Consider the following 15027-nt stretch of genomic DNA (forward strand, 5'->3'; position numbering starts at 1 on the left):
TCACCACGGGCTGTGTTTCCATGGCAACTAAGGTGTTTGCTCTTTGATGAAACGGCTGTTCCAATCTAGATTCTGGATTAATTGAGCCGGAAATGTAACATCACACTTTACAGCTGAGTTATTACATGTAATTTCAACAAATGACTCACGCACGTTGGTCTAAAAAAATTCACCAATTGTTTCGTGGTTATTTAATATTCACACTGTAAATGTTTGATCTGATGAATACTTTTTGAGATATGAACAATTTAGTGGGGGGGGGTATGTTTTTATTTATTTTATTTTTCTTTTCTTCAATTTTCAGCTTCCAATATCTCAGGAACTACAGCGCAATTATGCAAATTATTGACTTTTATTTTGGATCCAAACTTTGGGTTTTATCACCACTCGTCAATATTGAAAATCTTTTACATGAGGCTATTGTAGCTCGGCTTTGTGTCTGATATGATTTATTGTTTATTAGTTTTTCATAAAAAATACAAAAAACATTGCATAAGAAATTGCATTGCATTGAAAACTTGATATTTATTATGAACAAATTTCTCATGTTCTACTATTTTGTGTTTTTCATTCAAAATACATCGATGAATATCATAACTATTATAACAATAATATAAACAGTAAACCTAGTATGAGTCCTCAGATATGACGGTTACTAATCATTTTACTGGGTTAACAATGTCATCATCTAATGATCTTTTCTCAGATTAAACAAATACATAACCTCATCTTAATGACAAGGATCCAGAACAATAAAACAAAATAAATAAAATAAAATATACTTTGCTCTCTAATTTAATCAAAGATAACTCTCCCAGTATCAGATTTCCATTAGCCTTTACCCTGTTTCTCTTTCCTCATGCTACTGCTTTATTTCAGACCTGTTGTGAATATTCCATCATCCTCTCGCTGATTGATTTTCAGTCTGCGCCGTCAGAAATAAACACATTGTCAGTGATTCAGAATATAGATGTAGGTGGTACGAGTACGAAGATAGCTTCAAACTTCACAGCAAACCATTGATTTGCCACGGGCTCCGAGGCCCTTCGTATATTATAGCCACAGTTTGTTAACGCTGGCATTTATGAGCTAGGGATGTAATTTACTGAACAAACATCCATAAATAAGTGGTTCAAAAGGAGCAAACATTAGTCAAATGTGTGCGAGGACAGGAAATGGTTTGATTTGGCTCGTATTAAGTTGTCGTTCTCTGACGCTCATACATATATGGAGCTGTTTATTGATGTTTTAAAAGAACTCTCTGACATAAACTTGTTATTAATGTGGTGCACCTAAAAATATGACCCAAGATGCATCTGGAACGTCTAGCGTTAAAAACCTTGTTCACACTGAGGCTAAATATCTCTGTTGATTCTCCACCTTTATTTTGAAAGTTCTGAAAACATTTGAAGTGAGAAAGTGACCAAGTAGAATATCAACATGTGCTCATTTGATCCATAAAACTCACGTAGACACATTTCATTCACACATTTTCAGAGACCCTTCATTGTGCTACTGTGACAAAACTTCCTGTTAACTTCAAAATAAGAGCACTATTTACAAACGAGTTAAACTAATGGAAGACAAGGAGAGATGTTTTCATTTTGAAAAGGGGATGTTTCATTTTGTCATTTTAACGTACTACTCATCCTAACGTACTACTCATACTAACGTACAATTCATTTTAACGTACTACTCATCTTACGTACTGCTCATCTTAACGTACTACTCATCTTAACGTACTACTCATCCTAACGTACTACTCATCTTAACGTACTACTCATGCTAACGTATTACTCATAGTATGAGTAGTACGTTAGTATGAGTCTCATGCTAACGTACTACTCATGCTAACGTACTACTCATGCTAACGTACTACTCATACTAAGTATGATGTCTAAATGAGTATTTAGTGTGTTTACATTAGATAGTATGAATAGATTGAGTATGTGAGAAATACCAGGATGTATACTATAAGGGGACATTATTTAAGTATACATGGTGTGCACACTAGTCATACTCAACCATCCCATGATGCTTTGCAGAACTTTGGTGTTGGAGGCTTTGCCCCAGATTTGAGTTTTACGATGGAGTGTGATTTATAATTAGTGTTCATTCTTTATTTTATCTTTTTATTGTTTATTTATGACTAGTGTGCCCACTCTGCATACTTAAAAAATTTATATAGATATATTTTGGATTCAAATAATGTAAAATTTACTTTTTTGGGACTACAATAATATTGTTTAACATAACAAACTCTCTCTCTAGAGCTTGGGTCCCGTAACATTGAGTTTTATATGCTGCAGGTTTTACTCTTAAAAAGGGAGTTGATCAAAGATTTTTAACTAAACAAACAAATGCTTCAAATCTCACTTTTCGGTTTAGTGTTTCAGGGTCCGTGAACAGTCCACCAGAGGTTTTTGACCTAGATTGCATGTTTGTTTCAGCAGAAGAAGCAGCAGCGACTGACCTGTTCAATAGAATATGTAATGAATATGTAATGAGGGGAATATTCAGAGGGGGTTCAGGGCTCGGTAATGTTTTTATAAAGAGAGAGCTGAGCTTTTTAACCCCCAGTCTCGACCTTTCTCACACACATTATCATGTCTTTAACTCTCCCGTGTACGTACCGGCATCATGTTGATCCATTTCATCACTTTTCCCTTCTTTTCTGCTTCAGCCTTGCTTTTATCTCATACTCCGTTGCATCATCTGCATCATCGCCTTTTTGTGAGTCTGTCTTCTCTCTGTTTCTCAGCCTTTGATTATTCAGCCTGTGACAGCATCTCTCTTTTCTAGTTCTACTGGTTTAACATCTCAAACTTATCACTGGTCTCCATTGGTTTCCACCTGGAACCATTGGCTGCATCGTAACATGTGGGATGGCTTTTATCACAGCGGGGCCACAAAACTGTGTTTGTTTGATCAGAGGGTCACATGATCAACATTCATGTCAGCATTTAGAATAATGAGTGATCTGAGCATTAATACAGGAAAGAACAAAGAGTTTTTATAGTCATTTTGTGTGTTTTTATCTCATTCTGTGTATGTTTGTTGTTGTCTTGCTTGTTGTGAACCATTCTGTGCATTTCTGTTGTCTTTTTTGAGTCATATGTATTTGTGTTGTCATTTTGCATTTTTTAGTCATTTTTATGCATTTCTCTTGTTGTTTTGCTTGTTTGTTAGTGTTATGGGTTTGCAGTCATTTTTTGTGTTTTTCTTCTCTTTTTTTAGTAATTTATTATTTTGTTCATTTTTGTGTGTGTTTTTTTTTGGATATTTTCCGTTTTTCTCTTGAATTTTCCTGCAATGTTGTAATTCTTTGTCATTTTTAATGTATTCTTGCTTTTGTTTTGTGTATTTTTCTGTCACTTTGTACATTTACTTTGGGGGCCACATAAAATTAGACCAAGGGCCACATGTGGCCCCCGGGCCGCCAGTTGCCTATGTCTGATTGAGAAGGTGTAATCTTGTGTTTTTGACGGGTGCATGGGTCTACCCGTTAGTGGTGGAAGGCAGTAATGAAGATTACTGCAGTGTGAAAGTGTGTGCTATAAATAAATCACACACACTCCTTTAAAGCTATCGATGCACCTCCATTAGCTCCGTTAGCTTCACACATGCAGACTTTCTTTCCGACGGGGGGAATGATGATATATATAAACACTAGATGACGCAAGCGCGATTCTCCAGCGTAGCTCAATGGCGGCCATCTTACCTCAGACAACTGATGTTCTGACGCGCTCTATGGTAGCTATAAACAAAAATACCCTCAACTCGATGAAATATTGACGGATTTACAAACATTTTGCCTCATTACAAACCTTGTTATATGTACAGTAGGTATGATATGGGATGCTTTTCCTTTCAAAAAACAGCTTAATTGTGCAACATAGTTGTGTCCCGCCTACTTACGTAACGCAAGTTATCAAGGCTGAGACAACAATCACGTTTTTTGTTGTTGCTACTGGACACCTGAATGTTTCTGAAGTATTAAAGTATTCATCCATCTATTAATCAATCTACCTTTTGTTTTTAATTATTTTAAACTTTTTCAGAATACATTCCCAAAAAGCTATATTTTTTTCTTTCGTTTTGAAAACAAAATTAAAACTTTTGTGAAAATACTAAATACTTTTCTGGGTTGGATTTTATTGCTGGTGGTCCAGTTCTGGCTGACTGATGTGATTTTGGTGTTTGTTGTCTTCTTATTTGTTTAGGTGAACATTTTGTATTACACTGTATTGTGTTTATGTGGTTTTTACCTCAAAAGACAAAATAAAAAATTAAAATCTCTCCCCTTTATTCCCCCTTATAGATGGTCCTGTCTCCACATGACTGTTCTTCAATGTTCATGTCTGTGTTCAACCACCTTCTGCTACAGTGGGGGTCCCCGCTCTGTGGGACCTTTATTTTGTGGGTCGCTATAGGGCTGAACAGGTTGAGAACCACTGCTTTAAAGTATTGGTGCACAAATCCACAATGTGCTCGACGACGTGATTCAGTTTTTAAGCATAAAAACACGTTTTCTATTTGTTTAGGAGGTATAGACGAGTGTACACGTTACACCATCAGCAGGTTTTTTAAATGTACAACATCTCGTGAATGATTTAGTAAAATTCCTTAAACTTGCATAACATAATCAAAGCTCTTATATTCTTCTTTTTCCATCTGTTTACTAAAGGTGCCATTATAGAATAAAACAGATCTGCTCATATGTAGACATGGATGTTACAGGGTTTAAACATGCTTAGCTCATTGAACATTATTCATTTCTAAGTTTTATGACTCTCTGAGTTATAGAAGCATCACAAACATCCGCTCTGTCACTGACAAGGTTTTCCTGTCACTTTGGAACGATTCCAAACTGCATTGTTAGCGTAAACGCAGCCAAACCGAGGTGTTAACATCCTCGCCTGTTGTTCCATTGTTGGATCTGAGCCTGATGTGATTTATTTAGAACTACTTCTGCTTCCAGGAGCTTTTTATCACCTTGTAATTAGTTCTGAAGTGTTTCACATTATCAGCAAAATTCTCCTCTGGTAAGGGGAGAACATGCAAACTCCACACAGTGAGACTCCAGCGTGTAGCCCCGCCCCCTTCAGACCACTGTCCAGTTTTCAAACATTGTGACTGTTTTTATTCTCAAATCAGGGCCGTTGCTTATTTTCTTATCTCTTAAAAAAAAAAAAAAAAAACCACTGCATGAAATGAAAAAGAGCAACAGACGAATAAATGAATGAATTTAGGGCTGAAATATGAAAAGGTTGGTTTCACTAAACTAAACCTTCTACATGTTTCACTATTTCCATTTTTCTACTCATTAGATCAGGGGCCAAATATGGACCAGTTTGAATTTAGGTGGGAAAAAAAAAAAGGAATTTTAACCTCAATTGTGCAATAGTTTTTAATATCAGTTCAAGTCAGAACCTCACGTCAAACATTCTGGAATTTGTATCCGTTTGTTTAATTAAGAGGAATTAATTGTGAGAAATTGCAAGATTTGTTAATAAAATGGAGTTACTTCCACAATTAGCAATTACAAATTCATGTGCTATAAACCAGCAGTTCTCAACCTTGGGGTCAGGACCACATTTGGGGTCGCGACACACTAAAAAGGCGTCGCCAGATGCCTTAAAAAAAAAAAAAAATTCAACAATTCTAGCTTTTTTAAACCAATTTTTCTCTAACTACACCAAACTTTCCACATTTTAACCTATTTTCATCACTTTTTCTTGCCATATTTTTGCTCCTTTCAATGTATTTTTGCTACATTACTCCCATTTATGACACTTTTACATCAAATTTCAATTACTTTTCTGTACATTTTTTCTATTTTCAACACATTTTCACCACTTATAAAATCTTTCCACCTAATGTCACATATGTTGACACATTACTGTCACTTCGTGGGATGAAAAGGTTGAGAACCACTTATATAAACAAAAGGAAATTGCAAAGCCCCTCAAAATCTTGTAGAGTTTGATTAAATTGCTGAATATGAGAGATCTACAACTGGATTATTTGGTAATGGACACAATAATTTTCCTGTCTCCTGTGGGCCTAATTTGACACACGTGCTTTAGATGATGTCAAAGTGCAGATAATAAACACAGTGTTTACAACAGGACACAAATCCATGGTTTTTAAACGTGTGTACAGCTTATTTCTCTATCTCTGTCTCCTCCAGTGAGACGTTAGCCTGGAGCTAACTGCAGCAGATTGCCACCTCTATTATTGTCACTTTATCGTCTAACAGCCCCATGCAATCTGTGCCTGATGAAGGCCAAACACACAATAAATATCCATCACTGCTGTTATAATGGTACATTAGAGTTGGCTCGTCTCAGACTAGTTTGGTCTAAAATCATTAAAATGTCCTTATTTAGTAGATCTCTCTCAAATTATTCCACAAAATCTGTCCAAATGAAATAAAAATTTGGTCAATTAATAAATAAATAAAAGAACATGTAAATATTTGTCACTTATTGCATACATATTGTCGATGCCTTCCATACTTTGTCTAATTTATAACTGGAAGTGTAAACTTGGGAACATTAATGTTGAAATTGTTTGTTTTCCAACATAAAACCTGTGGCCCACTTCTGATCAAACTGGTCCGTATTTGGCCCCTGAACTAAAATGAGTTTGACACCGTTGATCTGATGTGAACGCGCTATGTACTAACTTTGATGTAAAACTCAGTAGTAGTACATTAGTATGACATTTTGAACACGGCCAAGGTCCCTTAGGAGAGCTCTTCTTCTCTGCTTCATTGTCTCCTAGCAAACTTCGGAGTTGGAACTGTCGCCCCCTGTGGTCACTGATTCTTTCATGAAACAAAAGAGTTTTACTTTGAGATCTTTAACTTTTCCTGTTTTTTTTAGAGAAACCAAAAGTTGTCATTGTGACTAAAAAAGATGTTAAATGATCAAAAAGCTACGAAATAATGTAAAACGCTCTTCAATGATGTAAAAAGTTATTAAATGATCTAAAAAGCTGTTAAATGATGTAAAAATCACTCTGAATGTTTCACTCCAATAGAAAACAATGGGATGTTAACAGGCAGTGAGGCCGTGTGACATCATCAGTCACATGATTTCAAGATTGAGGAACACAGGCTCTAAAACTGTAAAATAGTCCTATTTTTTAAAAGTGAATTAAATGAATATGGTGCATAATAATGACTAAAATGCATTCGACACCCCTGCCTTAGGTTGAAAACCTGCCACTGATTGGTCGGCTGTGAGTAAAACAGACCAATCACTTTCATATATCTTACTCTGGATTGTTAGAGATTGTTTATGTGATGGTGAAGACTATGGAACATCATAAATATTATATTATTCAGGTTTGTTTTCACTGTTGCTGCTGTAAAACAAGACAAACTGTTGTATGTTGGCTTTTTTTTTTTAAATTCTGTGCACATATACCCTGTGATTTTATTCTGAAAGCTTTTCACCACTTGTCAGCTTACATCACAGCTAACCACGCTTTCCAAACTAACGACTGTAAACTAATGGAGCTAAAGTACTTCTCTTTAATATTGTAATGCCAGCACGGCCCATTAATCACTGGGTCCTGATGGATTTCATGGAACCAGTAATATGTCACACACGGCCTCTGTTTTTAATTCGATGTGGCCTAAATGTGAGTGAGTGAACAATCAATAATGTAATATATCACACCTGCAGTGCAACCACTCACTGTACGTCTGATTAGGGGCTTTTTACGCTGCGTGATAAACACAGGAAATGGACCACCTGCCATGGGGTTGGGGGTAAATTACAGTTACATCTTTAATTATCCACTTCCAATTATAACAACAACTTCAATTACGTTGACCAACATTGTTTCCAATTACAATTACAATTAAAATTACAATTATTATTTTTCCCCTGAAAGTCAAATAAAATCACATTCTCAATTACTAAAGTTAAATTACAGTGAATCACAATTACTGAGCCTTTAATAAATAATCCTTATTAAACGTAGCCTTCCTCTTGTTAGCTTTCTGTTAGCATCTCTAATGATGTCTTAAATCAGCTGCAAAATACACTAAAAAAATTATATCATCTTATTAGTTTCTCATCTCTTGGTTACTTGTTAGGATTCCTGATCAATGATTATATTGGTATTAATATTAATATTAATATGAGCCTTTTTTCTTTCACTATATAGCCTGAGATTTAAGTTATTTTTAAATGGTAAAATTATCCTCAACTTGATATGAAACATATTTTAATAGAATTTCATATAATTTCCTTGTCAATTATAATTACAAAGTAAATTATCTGAATTCAACTATAATTACAACTACAAGAGTATTTTTCCTAATTAAAATTGAGGTCACAATTGTAATTAATTATCAATTACACAATGATAATTATAATTGACTCCAACCCTGGTTCAGAGTTGGCGTGTGTGCCATTAGATGTTATTGGTTTTCTTGCACTCTGTCTCTTTCAGCCTCACTGATGCACTCTGGGTAATAGCCTCTACATCAGGGCTCAACGCGCCGCGCATTCAAATGAAATATTGGTGTCGGCGCCAAACGCAGACGACAGCTGATGCTGCTCAGTCGTCCTGGGCCTGTGGACACACACGCACGCACGCACACACACACACACACACACACACACACACACACACACACACACACACACACACACACACACACACACACACACACACACACACACACACACACACACACACACACACACACACACACACACACTCTGATAAAAGTCAAATCTTTTTACTGTTGTGGTGGAAAACGAGCTTTCTGTGGACCACTTCCTCCCACACTCAGTGGGATTGGAGTGTGTGAATAAACAAAGATGGATGTGTGTGTGTGTGTGTGTGAGAGTCCCCGCCTTGTAAACGTTCTGTTTAAATGTCGGTTTTGTTTTAAAGTTATCCTCCAGGTTTTTATAAGTTTGGCCTAAAATTTTCTAAATGTCCTCATTAGTAAATCTATGACTAATACAACACATTATTATGAACCATATTCATTAAATTCACTTTTAAAAAATAGGACTACTTCACAGTTTTAGAGCCTGTGTTCCTCCATCTTGAAATCATGTGATTGATGATGTCACACGGCCCCACTTCCTGTAAACTTTTTTTTTAGTCACAATGACAACTTTTGGTTTCTCTAAAAAAAAAGTTAAAGATCTTGAAGTAAAACTCTTTTGTTTCATGAAAGAATCAGTGACCACAGGGGGCGACAGTTCCAACTCCGAGGTTTGGTAGGAGACAATGAAGCAGAGAAGAAGAGCTCTACTAAGGGTCCTTGGCTGTGTTCTAAATGTCATACTAATGTACTACTACTGAGTTTTACTCTCCCCAAACAGTGCACTGACACGCTCTGGTGGCTGAAGTTAGTGAGTAATCACAGACTGTTGAAGACTAGGGGTGTCCTGATCCGATATTGATATCTGATATCGGTCCGATATCAGCCAGAAAATCAGTGTTGGTAACGTTACTTTAAAAAAGTAATTAGTTATAGTTACTCACTGCTTGATCTAAAAAGTAACTGAGTTTGTAATTTAATTACTATATAATAAAAGTAACTTATTATCAAGGAAAGTAACTATTTGTGTTACTGTTAAAAAAAAAAGTTGCCATATGTCAAATAATTCAGATTTTTTAGATGCGTGTGTCGTTGTGAGGCGCTTCATTAAATATGAGTTGTTTACAACAGATGTGGACAAAGTCTTCACTACTGGATATAATGAACACTTCACATGTACGTTCTTGTCTTTGACCATAATTAATATAAAGTAGTGTTTGTATCGTCACCTTAAAAACGACAACTTTTCATCAGATTGTTCCACGCTCACCATCTCTGCTGATTCATCAAATCTGTAGTGGGGGGGGGGGGGTGTGTGTGTGTGTGTGGTGTGTGTGTGTGTGTGTGTGTTTGTGTGTGTGTGTGTGTGTGTGTGTGTGTGTGTGTGTGTGTGTGTGTGTGTGTGTGTGTGTGTGTGTGTGTGTGTGTGTGTGTGTGTGTGTGTGTGTGTGTGTGTGTGTGTGTGTGTGTGTGTGTGTGTGTGTGTGTGTGTGTGTGGCGCGTGAGTAAAAACACTGGCTCTGATTGGCTACCATCAAACATGACGCCGCCTTAGCCAATCATAATCTCTCACCTTGTTCTTAACCCGCCTCCTCACTACAGTATGAAGCCAGGGGTGTTTTCAGATCATAGTTTATTCAATCAATACACGTAACGCACCACATTTAACGTTCAGTAACATTAACGACGTTGTAATGGTGTTAAAAGTAATTAGTTAGATTAAAAAAAATGCAGTTACCTAACGTTGTTATTTTAAACGCCGTTATTTTAAACGCCGTTATTCCAATCACTGCAGAAAACAAATTTCGGATTTTATTGGACTGCATCTAAAATTGTTCCCATTGTATACTGACAGTAAAAAATAATCAGCTGATCAAGCCTTTTCTAACATTCCACTGATATTATATCTGTTCAATAACGGCATCGACCGATACGCAAGGCCGCAATATCGGTATCGTATCGGGAGTGAAAAGGTTGTATCGGGACATCCAACACACACAAACCCTGAGGATAGACGTTCTTTTGGGTTCAGCTGATCATTCACACAATATATTGTGGAGCTATCGTATAAATACAGAGGGAAAAAGTTCACTACACACACACAAACATCTTTGTTGTTGTTGTTGTTGTTGTTGTTGTTGTTGTTGTTTGCCTGGACGAGCAACACTTTCCTTGAATTCGTCCTCTTGGGAGTTTGCACTAAAACACACACACACACACACACACACACACACACACACACACACACACACACACACACACACACACACACACACACACACACACACACACACACACACACACACACACACACACACACACACACACACACACACACATTGCCGTTCCTGCCGTGCAGTAGAACAAAGTCACCTGCTGAGAATGCTCCAAAAAAAAACCAGTTCCTAGCAAAGGTTCACGAGCAGTTTTCAGCAACATACGGTTGGAATCAATTACGTTTTCATTTTTTCCAAATAAGATTAATATTAAAATTACTATTACTATTTTCACCCTAAAAGTCAAATACAATTATGTTCTCAATTGCTTAAGTCCAATTACAATTAATCACAATTACTGAACCTTTAATAATTAACCTTTATTAAACGTAACTTTCCTCTTGTGTTAGCTTTCTGTTAGCATCTCTAATGCTAACGGGTCAGTTTGACCTAAGTCTTAAATCAGCTGTAAAATACACTAATAAATAATATCTATAATGTAATTAGTTTATCATCTATTGATTACCTTGTTAGGCTTCTTAATCAATTAAAATATTGGTATTAATATTTTTGGTATGGGCGTCCGAGCCTTTTTTCTAGATTCATTTATTTGTTTAAATGGTAAAATGATATGAAACATATTTTAATCATTAACTATTTATTTGTAAGAAGTTTTGCATTTAATTAAATGTAAATCACAATCTTTTATAGAATTTCCATGCAAATTACAATTACAGTCAATTATCTGAACTCAATTACAGTTAAATTATGATTACAACAGCAACCGATTTCTTTCAATTACAATAATAATTAATGTCATAATTGTAATTAATTATGAATTATGTGATTACAGTTATAATTATGTGTTGATATTGTGATGTTATTAAAAGAGTCAGAATCATCTTCCTGCTAAATAAAATACATGTTTTTCACCTTTTTGAGAAGAAAATATGGCGATGATTATATATGATGCTTTCATAGAGTTTCACTATAGAAACTCTTAAACATGCCCAAAAAATTATGCTAATTGTGCTAATTCGCAGATGAAGAAAAAAAAAAATCAAAGATGAATCATCATGATTTGCTTCTCATAATAAAACAATTTGCAGTTATTGAAGAGTTTAATATTTATATATATATATACTGTATACACACCCCGTGTAAAAAATAAAATAAAAATAAAATACCAGTCGCCCCTAAATTGTACCAAAAGTACATTACAAAGATAATATTCAATAAACCACTAAAACATAGTAGAACACATTTATAAAATACAAGCAATGGATATGGAGTCAGGTTATTGCATCTTTTTCCACCTTGTGGGGTCGCCTGGAATTAAAATAGGGTCACTTAAAATGTCTAGTAATTAATAAAAAAACAAACAAAAACAACACCAAAAAGTAAGAATGGATTAACATTGTATTTTTAATTTTTTTTTAATTATTAGTATTTTTTAAATACACATCACACACAATAAATACCAAAAAACTGTATCCTATACTTAAACTTTCTCAAGTATAAATCTAGTTTAGATAAAATGCAGTATAAAAATATCTAAGGTGGTGTAACTTTGTCACTAGTCCTGGCTACTGTATTTATAACACTTTAATAAACATGAAACATGAAAACATTAACTGGGGTCGCAGGACATTTGTGATTTTAAAATGGGGTCACGACCCAAAAAAGGTCGAGTACCTCTGATTTATTGTGAAGAAAAATGAAAGCTTATATAACAATGTAAGAATATAGTTTCCTGTAAATAACTTACAGTAGCCCAACAAGAGGGTTTGTACCCAGGACCTGAAATGTGGTTCAACCACAACATGTGGTTATAACGCCACATTTTCATGTCATCATAACAAGCAATTTAAGGTTGGTTATAATGTTTAAAGCATTTAAATAAAACTGTCAGCTACCAGATGAATGTAGTATTTAAATTAAAGAGTGTACTTATATTGTGCAGACATACTGTATGTATCCAGTCATCTTTTATTATGAAGGACGGCCTTTGGTTTGTTAAAGGTCTCTGATGTAATGGCCATTCACGACTCTTTTATTCTTATTTTGTTGCACAACTGGGTTATTGAAATCAAATAGAATGTAAAATATTTTGTTTGCACTTCCGCACTGAACAGTATTTTTGTTTCATTGACCAGTAAATATGAAATATGAATACTAACGTGACGTCATGTGACCTTGTTTTTTTTTCTGTGGATCATTTTGTTTGTTGGTATTTTCCCTTGTCTGTGGATTATGTGAGTTTTCCCTTGGGTTCGTTATCAAATATGGAACTGGTCTAAAAAAAGAACCTTTGTAGGATTAACATGAACTTTTGTGAACAAAGGAAAATGTTTGATGGATTATTTTAACTATCGTAAACAAAGGAAAATGTTTAATTTGGATCCGACACCTCCCAGATTTTGATTGGATCCTGCACCTCATTCTTTTAGGTGTTTTGATCAAATGTATCTTTTATTGAGTTGAAATCACTGGAAATGTCATTATAAGCACAAAACTGAATGTAAAAACTGAGCCTGAGTGATGAAGAGGGAGGAAAGTCAGGCCACGCCCCCACGCTACGTCTAAAGTGTGCATTTGTGCAAAAATAGTTTCTCTGGCAGCTTGGAAAACGTAAAAAATGGCTAAAAAAAGGGATTTGAATAGTTTTTTTTAAAGTCAATAAGTGAAGCTAAACCTGAGGTAAAGGTTGTTTCTGTGGAAATGACAGCAGCAGTTAGCGTAGCAAGTAGCGTAGCAGTTAGCGTAGCGATGATGCTAATGCAGGAGAACCTGCCTCCAACAGACAGAAACGGAGGAGAACTATCCAGGGAACACGAGGAGGACTCAGAAGGAGACCATGGTTAAAGTTCTGATATTGAAGGGCCCATGTTAGGCTAAATGGACTTTTTTGTGCTTTAAACATCATAAAGTGTTATTAGTGTTCATACACATGATCAAAGTGTTGTTTTTCATTGATTCCATCAATCATTTGAGGATGATTTACTCCTTTCTTAGGTGAACACAAACACCTCGCTACAATTTGATGACGCGTTCCCACTTTGATGATGAATTTGACGCGGCACTGAGCTGAAGAAGCCACGCCTCCAGGAAGCTCTCTGCCGTGATTGACATGTAAACAGACACGCCCACGAAGGTGAGCGTGTCAGCGTCCTTTGAGCCCCACCCCCACGCTCTGTCTCATGTTTATAAAGTAGCATGAGCTCGGCTACGGAGTGTCCCATCTATAGACACGCCCACTCACTCAGATCAGCCTGTGTGTGTAGAGTTGATCAGAAAGTGACTTTTCAGAGGCTAAAACTCTGGAAAACAGGAGAGTTTGGGAAAATAAAGCTCAAATACGATGTTTTTGGGATCTTAGAACAAATGGAGATGATGGTGAAAAATAGCAGGACGTGATGGGACGTTTAATGAGAGGCTCAGTTTAAAGCTAAGATGAGCTGCTGCTCTTATTTACTCTTGTGAAATATGTAAAAAAGTTTTTTGTTTATTTTGGAGAATAAAGGGAAGCACGCGTTATATTTAAATTTTCTGCTGTGTTGCTGATGGTATAAATGTATGTAAATATTTGATATTTGTGCATTTTTGTTTTCTGAAATTGTAGTTTATGACCTTTGTGGCTAAATTAGCAGTGATTAGCGCTGTCCTTGGTGCTGAAACATGGCAGATATGACAGCTGTCACTCAGAAAGACGTCCATGCTTCTTTAACACTGATTGTAGCTTTTCTTCTTAGTCTTAAATAACTGCTCCTCAGGGATGGGTTAAATGCAGAGGACAAATTCCATTGATGTACTAACATTACATGGCCAATTAAAGGCGAAAGCCCCGATTTAATCTTAATCTTAAATAACATGCACATTGTTACACCTCCATTGTAAGTTTTACACTATTAGTTCACATTTAATTTGTGAATAATGTGTTTTATTAGCGATAAAAACATTATACACTTATCTTCTGTCCATAACTAGAAGATAATAATCTATAATGTAATAAGTTTGTATTTTCACAATCTAAAAAATGTCATTTTAACTTTTAACCAAAAGTTTTACAATGTAATAAAAGTGACATTTGGTGCAATACTTCTCAAAGTAAACTAATGCTAAAGTTGATGTAGCACCTGTTTCCAGACTTCACATTGATTTTCACTATTCCGTGTCTTTGATGTGGCGTCTGAGGAGTTTTGGCGGTTCTGTAATCTGTAGACAGACGTT

The 15027-nt window shown here is 35.6% G+C and overlaps 1 protein-coding gene across 2 annotated transcripts in view; it reads right to left on the bottom strand.

Moving 5' to 3' along the window:
- Positions 1–15027, bottom strand: part of LOC114473038 (leucine-rich repeat transmembrane neuronal protein 4-like) — a 61214-nt gene that overhangs the window by 32690 nt on the left and 13497 nt on the right. The gene's annotated exons all lie outside the window — the stretch shown is intronic.

The sequence above is a fragment of the Gouania willdenowi genome, chromosome 12, assembly GCF_900634775.1.
Source record: "Gouania willdenowi chromosome 12, fGouWil2.1, whole genome shotgun sequence".
NCBI lineage: Eukaryota > Metazoa > Chordata > Actinopteri > Blenniiformes > Gobiesocidae > Gouania > Gouania willdenowi.